Raw genomic sequence first — 13,631 nt, forward strand, 5'->3', positions numbered from 1 at the left:
TACTTAAGTAAAATTGCTTGATCCAACCCTTTATAAATAGAGTGATAGAGTGGACTACAAAGAGTTCAAAGAGGACCTGTTATAGTTTTCATCCATATTGTCCTCTAAAGGGAGAACCTGATATTTTTTCCAAGTATGTATTTCTCTATCTGAATCAAATGACTTTTAAAGACTCATATATATGAGCACTGTACTAGATATTTCCTTAATCCAGCACAGAAGAAAATAGATACTTCTATACCAACTAATAGAGTTATTAATATGTATATCTTCAATTCTCAGAAATGTCTTATCAAGACATCTTACTCTAAAAACATCCCTTTGTGCCTTTAAAAACAAGTGGGGCTCAGACATGACAAATGTATGGCTACCAGAAAGGAAAGCAGGGGAAGAGATACATTAGGAGTTTGAGATTGATATGAATACATTACTGTATATAAAATAGATCATCAACAAGGACCTGCTATATAGCACAGGGAAATATACTCGATGTTTTGTAGTAACCTATAAGGGAGGAAAGCCTGAAAAGATCTTTTTTAAAGGAAAAGATCGGTGTGATTGATGTGGAGACACCAAGGGGATGATCTGTGACCGAGAGGCTATGTAGGACTTTCCATGCTGGGTTAGGGTAGGGAGAAGCCCCTAAGAAAGCTTAAGAAAGGTTGTGGTGGGACCAGATTAGCATTTGAAAAACTCACTCTGGCTACTGTTTTATGGAGGGAGAGTAAAACTAGTTAGGAGGCTAATACAGTGGTCCAGGAAGAGGTGATTGTAACTTAGTTGATGATGGTAAAGATGGAGAAAAGTGAATAGATTTAAGAGGCATTTAGGAAGTCAAACTGACAGGGCTTACTGATGGAGTGTCTAGAACAAGCTGTCATCCAGGTATGCTGCACAAACCCCCACACCTAGATCACTGGTACAATCTGCTTTCTCGACTCTTTGGCAGCCACACACACTGGAGAAATAGGCAGAACCACGTGACCATGTACACGTACAAAAGATGGTTTCCCATCTCTGTAAAGCCTCCCCAACACCACTTGTTGAACTTTGTTCTGCCTTGACTTCTATTTCTTCCAGTGGCTAAACCAGATCTTTGCCACCATGCTTACCTACTATGTCCAGACTACCTGCATGCAGCTTTCTTCCTCTATCCAGGTAACTGCCTCCTTATTCACCAAGAAAATTGAAGTTATCAGGCTGAACTCCATTTACCATCATCACCTAAGTGACATCTACATCTTCCTTGACTCACTCTTCCATCTCAAAAACAATGGATCCCTCCTTCATGTTCAGAAAAGAAAATCCTCCAACTGGGAGGCCAGTGACCAAGAGTTAAGAACATGAGCTTAAGAGTCAGAATGCCTGAGTGAATCCTGACTCTGCCTCATCAGCTATAGACCCTTAGCTGGGTTACATAACATCTCCAAACCTTAGTTTTTCCATATGTAAAGTGGAAACAATGCCAAGAGTTATTTGTGATGATTTAAAGAACATTCCATCACTTGACCTACCATAAATTCTCAACAAGTGTTGACTACTATTATTATCCGCCTCATTTCCTCCAGGCTTCTGTTCTGTTTCTGTTCTGTTAGTTATCCTTCTTTTCTCTACTGCCAACTTCTCCCATTCTAAATAAGATATACCATGGCATTTTAGAAAGAACATGGGGAGTTCCCATTGTGGCTCAGTGGTAACAAATCCAACTAGTATCCAAGAGGACACGGGTTTGATCCTTGGCCTCACTCAGTGGGTTAAGGATCTGGCGTTGCCGTGAGCTGTGGTGTAGGTTGGAGATGTGGCTTAGATCTGTGGTTGCTATGAATCTGGTTTAGGCCAGTAGCTACAGCTCCAATTCAACCCCTGACCTAGGAACTTCCATATGCCCCAGGTGTGGCCCTAAAAAGACAAAAAAAAATTGGAATGAACATGGGCTTTGGAGTCACTGATCTGGGAGAGGGTTAGCCCAGGGTTCAGCTCTTGGGTCCACCACTTCTACATTGAATGACCTCTAGACAACATTTTCCTCCTACTAAAAAAAAGAAATAGATATCCCCAACTTGCATGGTTGTTGTGCAAGACAACAACGATGCAAAATACATAAATTTTGTTTTGTTATTTCCTTCTCTTTCATTCTCTCCTTGAAAAATATTCTCCCCTTTATCCTTACCCTCCCTATGGGAACTACGCTATCTCTCCTCCTATTCTCACACAGACTCCAAACTGTAAGTATATTAATAACTTCTGTCTACAACTCTCAGATCCAATTCCATCCTCTAGCCCCAAAACTGTAGTAGTAGTTGCTCTTGCCAAGAGGGACAGGCTCTCCTAATTTTCAGTCCACTGGACATTTGACAGTTCTTACTCTGCTACATATGGCTCCATAGATGCCTTCTTCTTAAAATGGGTTTCTCCCTTAAGAGTTCCCATTGTGGGTTAAGAACCTGTCATAGTCTGTGAGGATGCAGGTTTGATCCCTAGCCTTGTTCAGTGGATTAAGAATATGGCATTGCCACAAGCTGTAGCATAGGTCACAGACGCAGCTTGGATCCCATGTTGCTGTGGCTATGGTGCAGGCTGGCAGCTGCAGCTCTCATTCAACTCCTAGCCTGGGAACTTCCATAAGCTGCAGGTGTGGCCTTAAAAAGAAAAATAAATAGGATAGGATAGGATAGGACAGGACAGGACAGGACAGAACAGAACAGAATAGAATAAAATAGAATGGATTTCTCGCTTGAATTCTCTCCCTCTCTCCTGCTCTGCCTTCCCTCTATCTGTTGATATTCCCAAACATTTATCCCCAGACCACTATCCTTCCCCTCCTCCCACTATCCTCACCATCTTACCCACCCCCTATCTTCCTCCATGCTGATGATACCCAAATACAATACACATCTCTACTTTGGTTCTCTCCCCAGAGCTCTTCCAATCTACTGGAAACATTTCAAAACATCACCTTTTCTTCCCCCAACTCCAACACACACACACACACACACACACACACACACACACACACACACACTCTCACTCCTCCTCGATCCGTCCTTTATATTGTTCATCTTGGTGAGTGGAACCATTGCAGTCACTTTGTCAACAAACATCTATTGAGTGCTGCCAAGCCCTTGCACTCGTCTAGCCAATAAGCAAAGCCAGAAGCTTCAGGCATCTTAACGTCTCTCCTCTCATTCCCCAGATCCAGCTGTTCATCAGGGCTTTATGTTCTCTCCCAGAAACACATTTCTGATAACTGACCCCTTTCTCTCTGCCCCCAACCGCTACTGAGTTAATTCAAATCTCACTGTATTGCAACCACTTTCTACACTGTATCCTGGTCATCAGTCTCCTCCACTCTGGTCCACGTTCCATACGCCCACCACCAGAGTTAGCCTGACCACGTAACCTAATCACATGACTTGTTTATAGAAAACTTTCCGCAGACTCTCCATTATTTAATGGAATCTATGGTATTGCTTTAGAAGTGATTTGCAGTTGGAATCCAACCTCGTTTTGTTTCAGTCTCCACTCTAGAAGCCTGAGTTGCTTATCATCATTTTCTAGAATATGCTATGCAGGGTCAATTTTCCACAATACTCACATCATAACACTCATCTCCAAATCACCTTTACTGGGAAATGTTCACCCATCTTCGGGTGAACAAGTTTCTCTTTTCTTCCACTATCCCTGAAATTTTTTTAAACTCATATTCTAGTCCTTAACAGGATTCATCACAGTTAGTAACTTATATGATAATCTCTTCTACTAAACTGTAAGCTCTTACATACAGGGGGCTTGTTTACTTACCTTTGTAGGTCCAGTGCCTTAGCATTGGGCCTGGCATATTGTCTATGGTCAATAAACATTTGCTGAATAAATGAACCAATGAGCTAAAAAGTAATTGAGGATAGAGAGAACACCACGTCCAAGGCACAGAAGAGGCATGTTGTGCTTTAGGAATGTCAAGCAGCACAAATGGCTGGTGCTTTTGACAGTTAACAAGTAAAAAGAGTTTGGAAAAAGAGTTCCCATTGTGGCACAATGGGTTAAGAACCTGACTGTAGCAGCTTGGGTCATTGTGGAGGTACAGGTTCAAGCCCTGGCTGGGTGCAATGGGTTAAAGGATCTGGCATTGACACAGCTGTGGCTCAGATTTAATCCTTGGCCTGGGAACTTCCATGTGCCACAGGTGTGGCCATAAAAAAGAAAGAGTTTGGAAAGAAAAAGAAAAAAAAAAGAGTTTGGAAAAGTAGGTTAGAGCCAAATTGTAAAGGAACTTTATCCTTGAAAAAAGCTTAGTCTTTATTCCATAGTTAATGGAGAGCCTATGGTGGATCAGCCTCGAATTTTTAATATGAAATAAACCAAACCCCAACTTCATCTGAATCAGGGCCACCTGGCCGATTTCAGACCTGAGAGCAAGAAGAGAAATGTTTGTTGTTAAGGGCACTGAGACTTTGGGGGCTGTCTTCTACCTGGCATTATTGCAGCAATAGATGAAAAATACACCATCTGTAATCTAGGGAGTGATGATCTGCCACTGACCCCCAAATAAAATACATCCTTAGGAACATAAAAACTGTGGAAACTTCACTCATCATCCAGTCCAACCTCATTCTAGTAATTCAGAGGCTTGGAAAGCTATCAATTGCATTTTCCAGATTCTCTTGCAGCAAAGATTTCAAATGCAATTTAGGTTCCGATTTAGGTTCCATCAGACAAAGTTGCATGAAATTTGAATCTAGAACTGAGTTGAGCAAGGCATCCATTTTTGTTAGTGCAGTTCATGGTAGATCACAGTAGAAATTCCTCAACTCAGTAACTTTTTGCGTAGGACACAGCAGCATCACTCACTATGGCAGGAACCAGGAAGCAAACCCAAACTACCTTCAGAACCAGATCGGCCCTCAGAAGTGGGATTGTGACAACTAAGTTGAGATGCAGATGGAGTCAGAGCCCAGGACCCTTGAGAAAAGCAGCTGGGGGTGGACTTTGGAAGCATGTCATGCCGCCTATAATCATCCTGGTTTACTTCCCATTCTTCTCCCCATCCTTTCATATAATAAACAGGTATTGAGCACCCAGTATGGACCAGGCTGTGGGCTGACCCATGCGAGGCCACAATAAGCAGGACAGATATTCCCGGGAGTATAGAAGCTGGGACAGTCAGGTTGGGGGGCCATCACCATAGTGTGGTAGGTGCCAAGGTGTAGAGCACTCCCCCAGACTAGAAGCGTGAGTGAGAATGAGCCAGAAAGAGGGAAGAGCATTCCAGGTACCTGGGAAAGGTGTGAAAGCCAGGAGCACTGGAGAGAGGAGAGGAGAGCACCGAGCCAGAGACACAGCTGTAAGATCTTCATTACCAGACAGAGGGAAGCCGGGCAGCTCACAAAAGACCTAGTCAGGGTTAAAGAGCTTTCATTTGCTCCCCAGGCCTTAGCAAGGTATCTTTTTTTTTTTTAATTTTGTAAAGTGGTTTTAAACCAACTATAATTATATATACTTTTGTAAATGGTATGGCCAAACCCACAGTATATGGAGTGCCTGGACCAGGGATTGAATCTGAACCACAGCTGTGACCTACACCACAGCTGTGGCAACACCAGATCCTTTAACCCATTGCACAGGGCTGGGGATAGAAACTGAACCTCTGCAGCAACCAGAGCTATGCAGTCAGATTTTTTTTTATTATTAGCTGAAAGTTTATTTATTTTTTAAGATACCTTATTGATATACTCACCTTTATTTTTTTAATTTATTTTTTATTGTTATTTCCCACAACACACTTTTTTTTCCCACTGTACAGCATGGGGACCCAATTACACACACATGTATACATAATTTTATCTCCCATTGTCGTGCTGCTTTATAAGTATCTAGACATAGTAGTTCTCAGTGCTACACAGCAGGATCTCATTGTAATTCCATTCCCATGAGCAATAGTTTGCATTCATTTACCCCAAGTTCCCAATCCCTCCCACTCCCTCCCTCCCTCCCCCCAGGCAACCACAAGTCTATTCTCCAAGTCCATGATTTTCTTTTCTGTGGAAAGGTTCATTTGTGCTGTATATTAGATACCAGATATGAGTGATATCATATGGTATTTGTCTTTCTCCTTCTGACTTATTTCACTCAGTATGAGAGTCTCTAGTTCCATCCATGTTGCTGCAAATGGCATTATTTTGTTCTTTTTTTTTTAATGGCTGAGTAGTATTCTATTGTGTATATATACCATATCTTCCTAATCCAATCATCTGTCAAAGTCTTGGCTATTGTGAATAGAGCTGCAGTGAACATGCCGGTGCATGTGTCTTTTCTAAGGAAAGTTTTGTCCAGATATATGCCCAAGAGTGGGATTGCTGGATCGATCATACGGTAGTTCTATGTATTGATTTCTAAGGTACCTCCATACTGTCCCCCCTAGTGGCTGTACCAGCTTACATTCCCAACAAGAGTGAAGGAGGGATCCCTTTTCTCCACAACCCCTCCAGGCCAGGAGGGAATGGCAAGAGATATTTGAAGGACTGAAAGGAAAAAATATGCAACCTAGAATGCTCTATCTAGCAAGAATATCATTTAAAATAGAAGGGGAAATAAAAAATTTCTCCAAAAAAAAAAGCTAAAAGAATACAGCAATACAAAACTCATTCTAAAAGAAATACTGAATGGGCTTCTCTAAATTAAAAAAAAGAAGAAGAAGAAGAGGAAGAACTAGGATGGAGGAAACCACAATCAGAGAGCAGTCACTTAAATAAGCCAGCAAACAGATCTAATCATGAAGATGTTTAAAATAAAATAAAATTTTTAAAAAAGACATCAAAATCATAAAACATGGTCAAGGAAAGTAAGGAAATGAATAGGGTTTTTTTCTTTTTTTAAATTTTATTATGGTAATAAAGTGTTTGAACCTACAGGACTATCAGGCTAAAACACACAATTATAGGAAGGGGTTAACATACTTAAAAAACAGGGCAAGCACAAATCAAAACCAAACATTACATTCACAAAAAATGAAAAGAAAAGTACTCAAGAAGAAAATAATTGGAGACCATCGAACCAAAAAAAGAAAGGAAGAATGGAGAATCACAGAATCAACTGGAAAATGAGGTTTAAAATGGCAATAAATAAACATCTATTGATTATCACCTTAAATGTCAATGGACTGAATGCCCCAATCAAAAGATACAGAGTGGCTGATTGGATAAAAAAGCAAAAACCTTCAATTTGCTGCCTACAAGAAACTCACCTAAGGACAAAGGACACATATAGATTGAAAGTGAGGGGGTGGGAAAAGATATTTCATGCCAATGGAAAAGACAGGAAAGCAGAAGTTACCATACTTCTATGCAGTCAGATTCCTAACACACTGCCACATTGGGAATGCCCATATTTTAAAACAGATCTTATTACCTCACCTGTGGTATTCTACCAAAGATTTATGTTTTGACCATAAAATGATTAATATTTCTACTAACTTTAATTACTTATCCATGATTAAATGAATAAATGATTCCTAATAATTAAATAATGCGCATAAGTGAATAAAACTTCTGTTAGTCTTACTTGAGTTACCATCTGTTTATCTAAATACATTAACGTACACAACCACATTCTTTTTTTTATTTAAGTATCGTGGATTTACACTATTATGTTAGTTTCTGGTGTGCATCAAAATGAATCAGTTTTATATATATAATAAATGATTCAGTTTCATATATATAAATATATTCAGTTTTGTGTGTGTGTATATGTATATATTCTTCTTCATATTCTTAGGAAAGTTTCTTTGAATGAGATCTGTCTGGTGTGATTCAGAGCTTGGGTGAACCGAGTGGAGGTCTCTCTCCTTCTGGCACCTAGAGCCTTGGTTTTCAAAGGGAGCTGGGGTGGGGGGGGAGTGTGCCCCCCAGCACACCCATCAGAATTGCACACCCATCATAGCAGTTTCACCACATGCCTCCTCCTCTCTCCCTTCTGCCCTCAGGCATCAGGCTGTGAGCAGGCCACACCCCTCAGGTGTGTCGATGTAGAGCAACAGGTGATGAAATACTGCGGTGGGGGCTCTGTGCTTCATTAGATTGGGGGAAGCAGCAGATGAACCTGAAGGTGGGTATGTGTGCGCGCCAGCGTGTGTGCATTTGGGAGCAGAGTTGACTATGTGGCCAGATGTGTATCTTGGAAAACATCTCTGCTCCTTGGACAGAAAACAGTCAGCTGATTGGTCAGGACGCTTGTGCAATAACTAACCCAAGTGAGACACAGTGAGACCTGTATTAAAGTAGGGACAGAAAAGGAGGCCACGTTGCACAGATATTCCAGAGGTGACATTGAACCTGGGAGTAAGAGAAAGGGAGAAACTGAGGAAGTTCCTGAGGCATCTGGCTTGGGCTGCTAGAACCCAGTTAGCAGAACCCTGAAGGCTGCTGTCCTGCCTCTCTGAGCCCAAAGACACCTCCCGTAACACTAAGCCCAAAATGGATTGCCAAATTCTGAAAAACCCCTTCATCCCAAGATTTAACAGGACAAATATTTCTAAAACTATTTCAAGGTTTTGAAACTCACTATATGGGCAACAATATTCACTCACATGTCCTGGGCTGAATCACCTTATTGATGACTTCAAGGCCATATAGGCCTCTTAAACCACATATGTAGAGAATTAAATAACCATTCTTGGAGTTCCTGCTGTGGCACAGTGGAAACAAATCTGACTAGGAACCATGAGGTTGTGGGTTCGACCCCTGGCCTTGCTCAGTGGGTTAAGGATCCGGCATTGCCGTGAGCTGTGGTGTAGGTCAAAGATGCGGCTTGGATCTGGCATTGCTGTGGCTGTGGCGGAGGCTGGCAGCTGTAGCTCAGATTGGGACCCCTAGCCTGGAAACCTCCATGTGCCATGAGTGTGGCCCTAAAAACCAAAATAAATAAATAAATAAACAAATAATAACCATTCTTACAACATGAAAGGGAGATCTACTTACTGAACGATTTAGTACCCAGGGTAGGCCAGTCAAATTATTACTGGCTCTTATTATCAACCCCCATGGCTGTTAAATTTTTTACTTGCAGCAGAACTCCAGAGGTGAGAAATTCTTTCCTGTCCTTTAAAATTTCAAGGGGGAAAAAAACATAGGATTAGCTTCAGATATGAAATCAAATCTACACTGTACGTGAAAACAGGGCGGGAAAAGAGAAAAGCCCCAGCAAATATGGAAAAATAACTCATTGAAAAGTCAAAGGTCTAATGTTGATTTCATTTAGAAATTACCTCCTGGAGTTCCTGTTGTGGCTCAGTGGTGAATGAACCTGACTAGTATCCATGAAAACTTGGGTTCAATCCCTGGCCTCACTCAGTGGGTTGAGGCAGTGAGCTGTGGTACAGGTTGCCAATTTGGCTCAGATCCAGTGTTGCTGTGACTCTGGAGTAGGCCAGTAGCTACAGCTCCATTCAACCCTGGCCAGGTAACCTCCATGTGCTGCAGGTGCAGCCCGAAAAAAAATTACCTCCTACTGTGACCTAGGTTTATAAACTTGAGGGCTGAAAGCACTCAAAAATAGCAAACAGTGAAACGAAAAGGAGTAAAAAGAAGTGAAGGATAGTCAGTCCTTCTAATATGTTTCATTCATTCATGCTTTATTAAGATATGAAGAGGGAGGAGTTCCCTGGTAGCTCAGTGGGTTAAGGATCCAATGTTGTCACTGCTGTGGCTTGGGTTACTGCTGTGATGCAGGTTCGATCCCTGGCCCAGGGGCTTTCACATGCCACAGGTGCAACCAAAAAAAAAAAAAAAAAAAGATATGGAAAGGGAAAGCTAAGTTATCAGACACACGGAGAAACATAATGAATTGAAGTAGAGAGATTGTATAGGGAAAAGGTGAGATCTTATAGATGGGGCTCTTACCCAGAGAGAGAGGCTGGGTTTTTTTTGGGGGGGGGGGCAGGTTTCTTTTTTATTTTGACAGCTGCTCTTGCACCATATGGAAGTTCCTGGGCTAGGGACTGAATCAGAGCTGCAGCTGAGGCTTACACCACAGCCACAGCCACCCTGAATCCAAGCCACATGTGTGACCTACACCACAGCTTGAGACAACACCAGATCCTTAACCCATCGATCGAGGTCAGGGATCAAACCCACATCTGCATGGACAGTATGTTGGCTATTAACTTGCTGAGCCACAGCAGGAACTCTAAGGCTGCTTTGATGATTATCATTATCTTTCCTTTTTTTTTTTTTTTTTTTTTTTTTTTTTTTTTTTTTTTTGTCTTTCTAGGGCTGCACCCGCAGCATATGGAGGTTCCCAGGCTAGGGGTCTGATCAGAGCTACAGCTGCCAGCCACAGCCACAGCCACAGCAACACCAGATCTGAGCCACATCTGCAACCTACACCACAGCTCAGAGCGATGCCGGATCCTTAACCCACTGACAAATACCAGGGATTGAACCCAAAACCTCATGGTTCCTAGTCGGATTCATTAACCACTGAGCTCAACCGGAACTCCCTATCATTATCTTTCAAAGAAGAAAAATTAATGTGAGCTCCATAAAGAAAGAGAGGGTGGGGTTCCCATGATGGCTCAGTGGTAACAAACCCAACTAATATCCATGAGGTTGCGTGTCCTATCCCTGGCCTTGCTCAGTGGGTTAAGGATCTAGCATTGCCATGAGCTATGATGTATGTTGAAGACACAGCTTGGATCTGGCACTGCTGTGGCTGTGGCTGTGGTGTAGGCCAGCAGCTGCAGCTCCAGTTCAACCCCTAGCATGGGAACTTCCATGCGCCATGTGTATGGCTCTAAAAAGAGAGGAAAAAAAGAAAGAAAAGAAAAGAAAGGAAGGAGGGAAGGAAGGAAGGAAGAAGAAAGAAATAAAGGGTGTTCCCACCTTTTCTGTGAATAACCCACCTTCCCAAACACTCCTCCCTCTCTTACCAAACTCAATATTTGAAATTTCCATTAGGATCAATCTCCTAAAAGGTAACGGTTTTCAAATAAGTTAAGAAAATACAGCAAGTCAACAGATCCCCCAGCTACCCAGAGAACATTCATTTTCAGTAAACATCACCCATGGGCCTTCATGGGTGAAATCCATTTTTAGCGTCAAGGTCCTGACTTCTTTATCCTTTTGTTTCCCACGTCCACTTAAGCCTACAGTAGAGACTTAGCAGATGACGGGTGAATCATCAAAACATGAAGAGAACTATTTGAAAGATGTTGAAAGCCAAATCTCTGAGCTCACAACTCAAGACTCCCAAAATGTGATGAAGACATTTCTCAGGAAACTCAAGTCTAGAGCTGAAGCACAAAAAAGGAGAGAAGGAGAACAAGAAAGAAGAACATAAATGGAAAAAAAAACCTGAATGCACATTCATAAGGATAAAAATTACAAGGACATGTGTTTACATGATTCCAAGTCTATATTAAATACCAAATGATTTTCAAACTCTGTGGACATTCTCCTAAGAGCCACAGCCTCACCAACATGTGACAAATGACCTTTACTTTCTGTCCTAGGAGTTCACGAGGAGTTCAATTTTTTTTTCTATTCTACAAGCATCTACATATCTATAGAGACCCCAGACAGAGAATAATATTGGAAAAGATTAAATATGAAAATTGACACCCTGGGGGATCCTCTGTTGAGGAAGGTGACAAATGTCAGATGCTGTGGTAGCAGATTCCCATGCCATTTGCCAAAGTCATCTGAGTCCAGGAAACATAAGCAGGGATGTGCCAATTTAATATCTGGATTTAGATGTGGGGCTATAGTGTGGTCATTTCTAATTTCACTGGTTTTGGTAGGGAGAAAGCCCTTCTATCTAATGCTTTGCCATGTAATTAGATTTAGCATAATGATCTAAGGTGTCTCTATCTTCATGTCTCAGGGCTTTAAATCTAGGAACTATGATAATGAACAAAAGTAATTGTATGTTCTTACTTCTATATCTCAAGACCAAACGGAATGTAGTAGAGTTCCTGATGCTGGATCAGAGGTGGAACAGAGCATGATGGGCAGCCCTGCTCTGGCTGTGGGTCCGAGACAGGGATGGAAAAGCTACAGCACACAGACCTGGGACAGAAGAGCTAGGACCGTTCATAATGTGGACATAGGAGTCGCAGGGTTTGATTCTCTCTCCTCCTCACTGTATGGACGTGAGGAAATTGTCAAGTCTCTCCAAAGGTCAATTTCTTTAGCTACCAAGTTAAGGGAATAGCATTTACCTTGTTGGGGTTTTGGAAACAATCAAATAATACATATGAAATCACGTGTTACCTGGGACACAGCAGGTGCTCGGTATTAGTTATTATTACTGTGTCAGGGATCATCCTGATCAACATCACCAGACTTTTTCCAGGGTTCTGGCAAGAAACAGAGGACCAATTGAAAAAGATTCCAATAAAACGACTTGTCTACAAAGGCAACGAGGCAAGGGGTAGAGAAAACATGGGGACAGTGTGCAGTACATCAGGGTTCATAACAGCTGCACTGGTTATGCCCAAACCCTAAGCCTCAAGGAACCCACAGAAGAGAGGTTGAGTGAGGAGACTGTCTCGCAGGAGCTCTGATTCCCCCCAAGGAAGAAGCTGGGGAATAAACACCCAGCCTCACTCTCATCCTGCACCCCAGCCTCCCACCAGTCCGTTTCATTGGCCAACACAGTGGAAGGCTAGAGAATGGAAAATCCTTGTATAGAGTCTACGTGATTTGGCCTCCCAGGGCTCAGACCTGGATAAAGGAGGATGGAGAGGCAAATAGAAGGTATCGGTACAAATTTGGTATCTGTGAGGCAACGATGCTAAATAACCAAGCTCATTCATTTACTGAGTGCCTAAAACAGTAGCTAGCACATGATGGATGCTCGAGAAATATGTATGTTTTAGTTGGATCACTTTATTTTTTAAATTTTTATTGAAATATAGTTGATTTACAATGCTGTGATCATTTCTGTTGTGGTCAGATCCTGATGCTGGATCAGAGGTGGAACACACATCCTTTCTTTTTCAGATTCTTTTCCATATCGATTATCATAGAGTATTGGGTAGAGTTCCTTGTGCTGTACAGTAGGGGTTTTTTAAGTATAGTTTTAGTACAGTTTTATTTTTTTATTGAAGTATAGTTGATTTACAAGGTTGTGATCATTTCTGATGTACAACAAAGCAATTCAGTCATACAACATATCCATTCTCTTTCAGATTCTTTTCCCACATAGAGGATCACAGAATACTGGGTAGAGTTCTCTGCGCTAGGCAGCAAGTCCCTGTTGGGCCAATCATTCCGTATACCTCCGTGTGCATATGCCAATACCCAAACCCTCAGTCCATCCCTCCCTGTCCCCACCTGTCCCCTTTGGTAACCTTAAGTTTTTCAAAGTCTATAAGTCTGTTTCTGTTCCAGCAGGTATTTTCAAATAAGTTACCCTGATTCTTGTTCCTTTATATACATACCCTACCTTTTCCAGAATACATATGACAGGTAAATCAGTTATCATTTATCCTATAATTTAAAGTTGAGCTTAAACTGCAGTCTGGAAATAAAGTCCATTCCAGCAAGTCCAGTAAGTCTGGAAGTAGGGTACTGGGAATTAAGAAGCAAAGTATATGGGTCCAGGGCTGCACAGATGAATCCTCCACACACACACAC

Source organism: Sus scrofa, chromosome 5 (assembly GCF_000003025.6).
Source record: "Sus scrofa isolate TJ Tabasco breed Duroc chromosome 5, Sscrofa11.1, whole genome shotgun sequence".
Classification (NCBI taxonomy): domain Eukaryota; kingdom Metazoa; phylum Chordata; class Mammalia; order Artiodactyla; family Suidae; genus Sus; species Sus scrofa.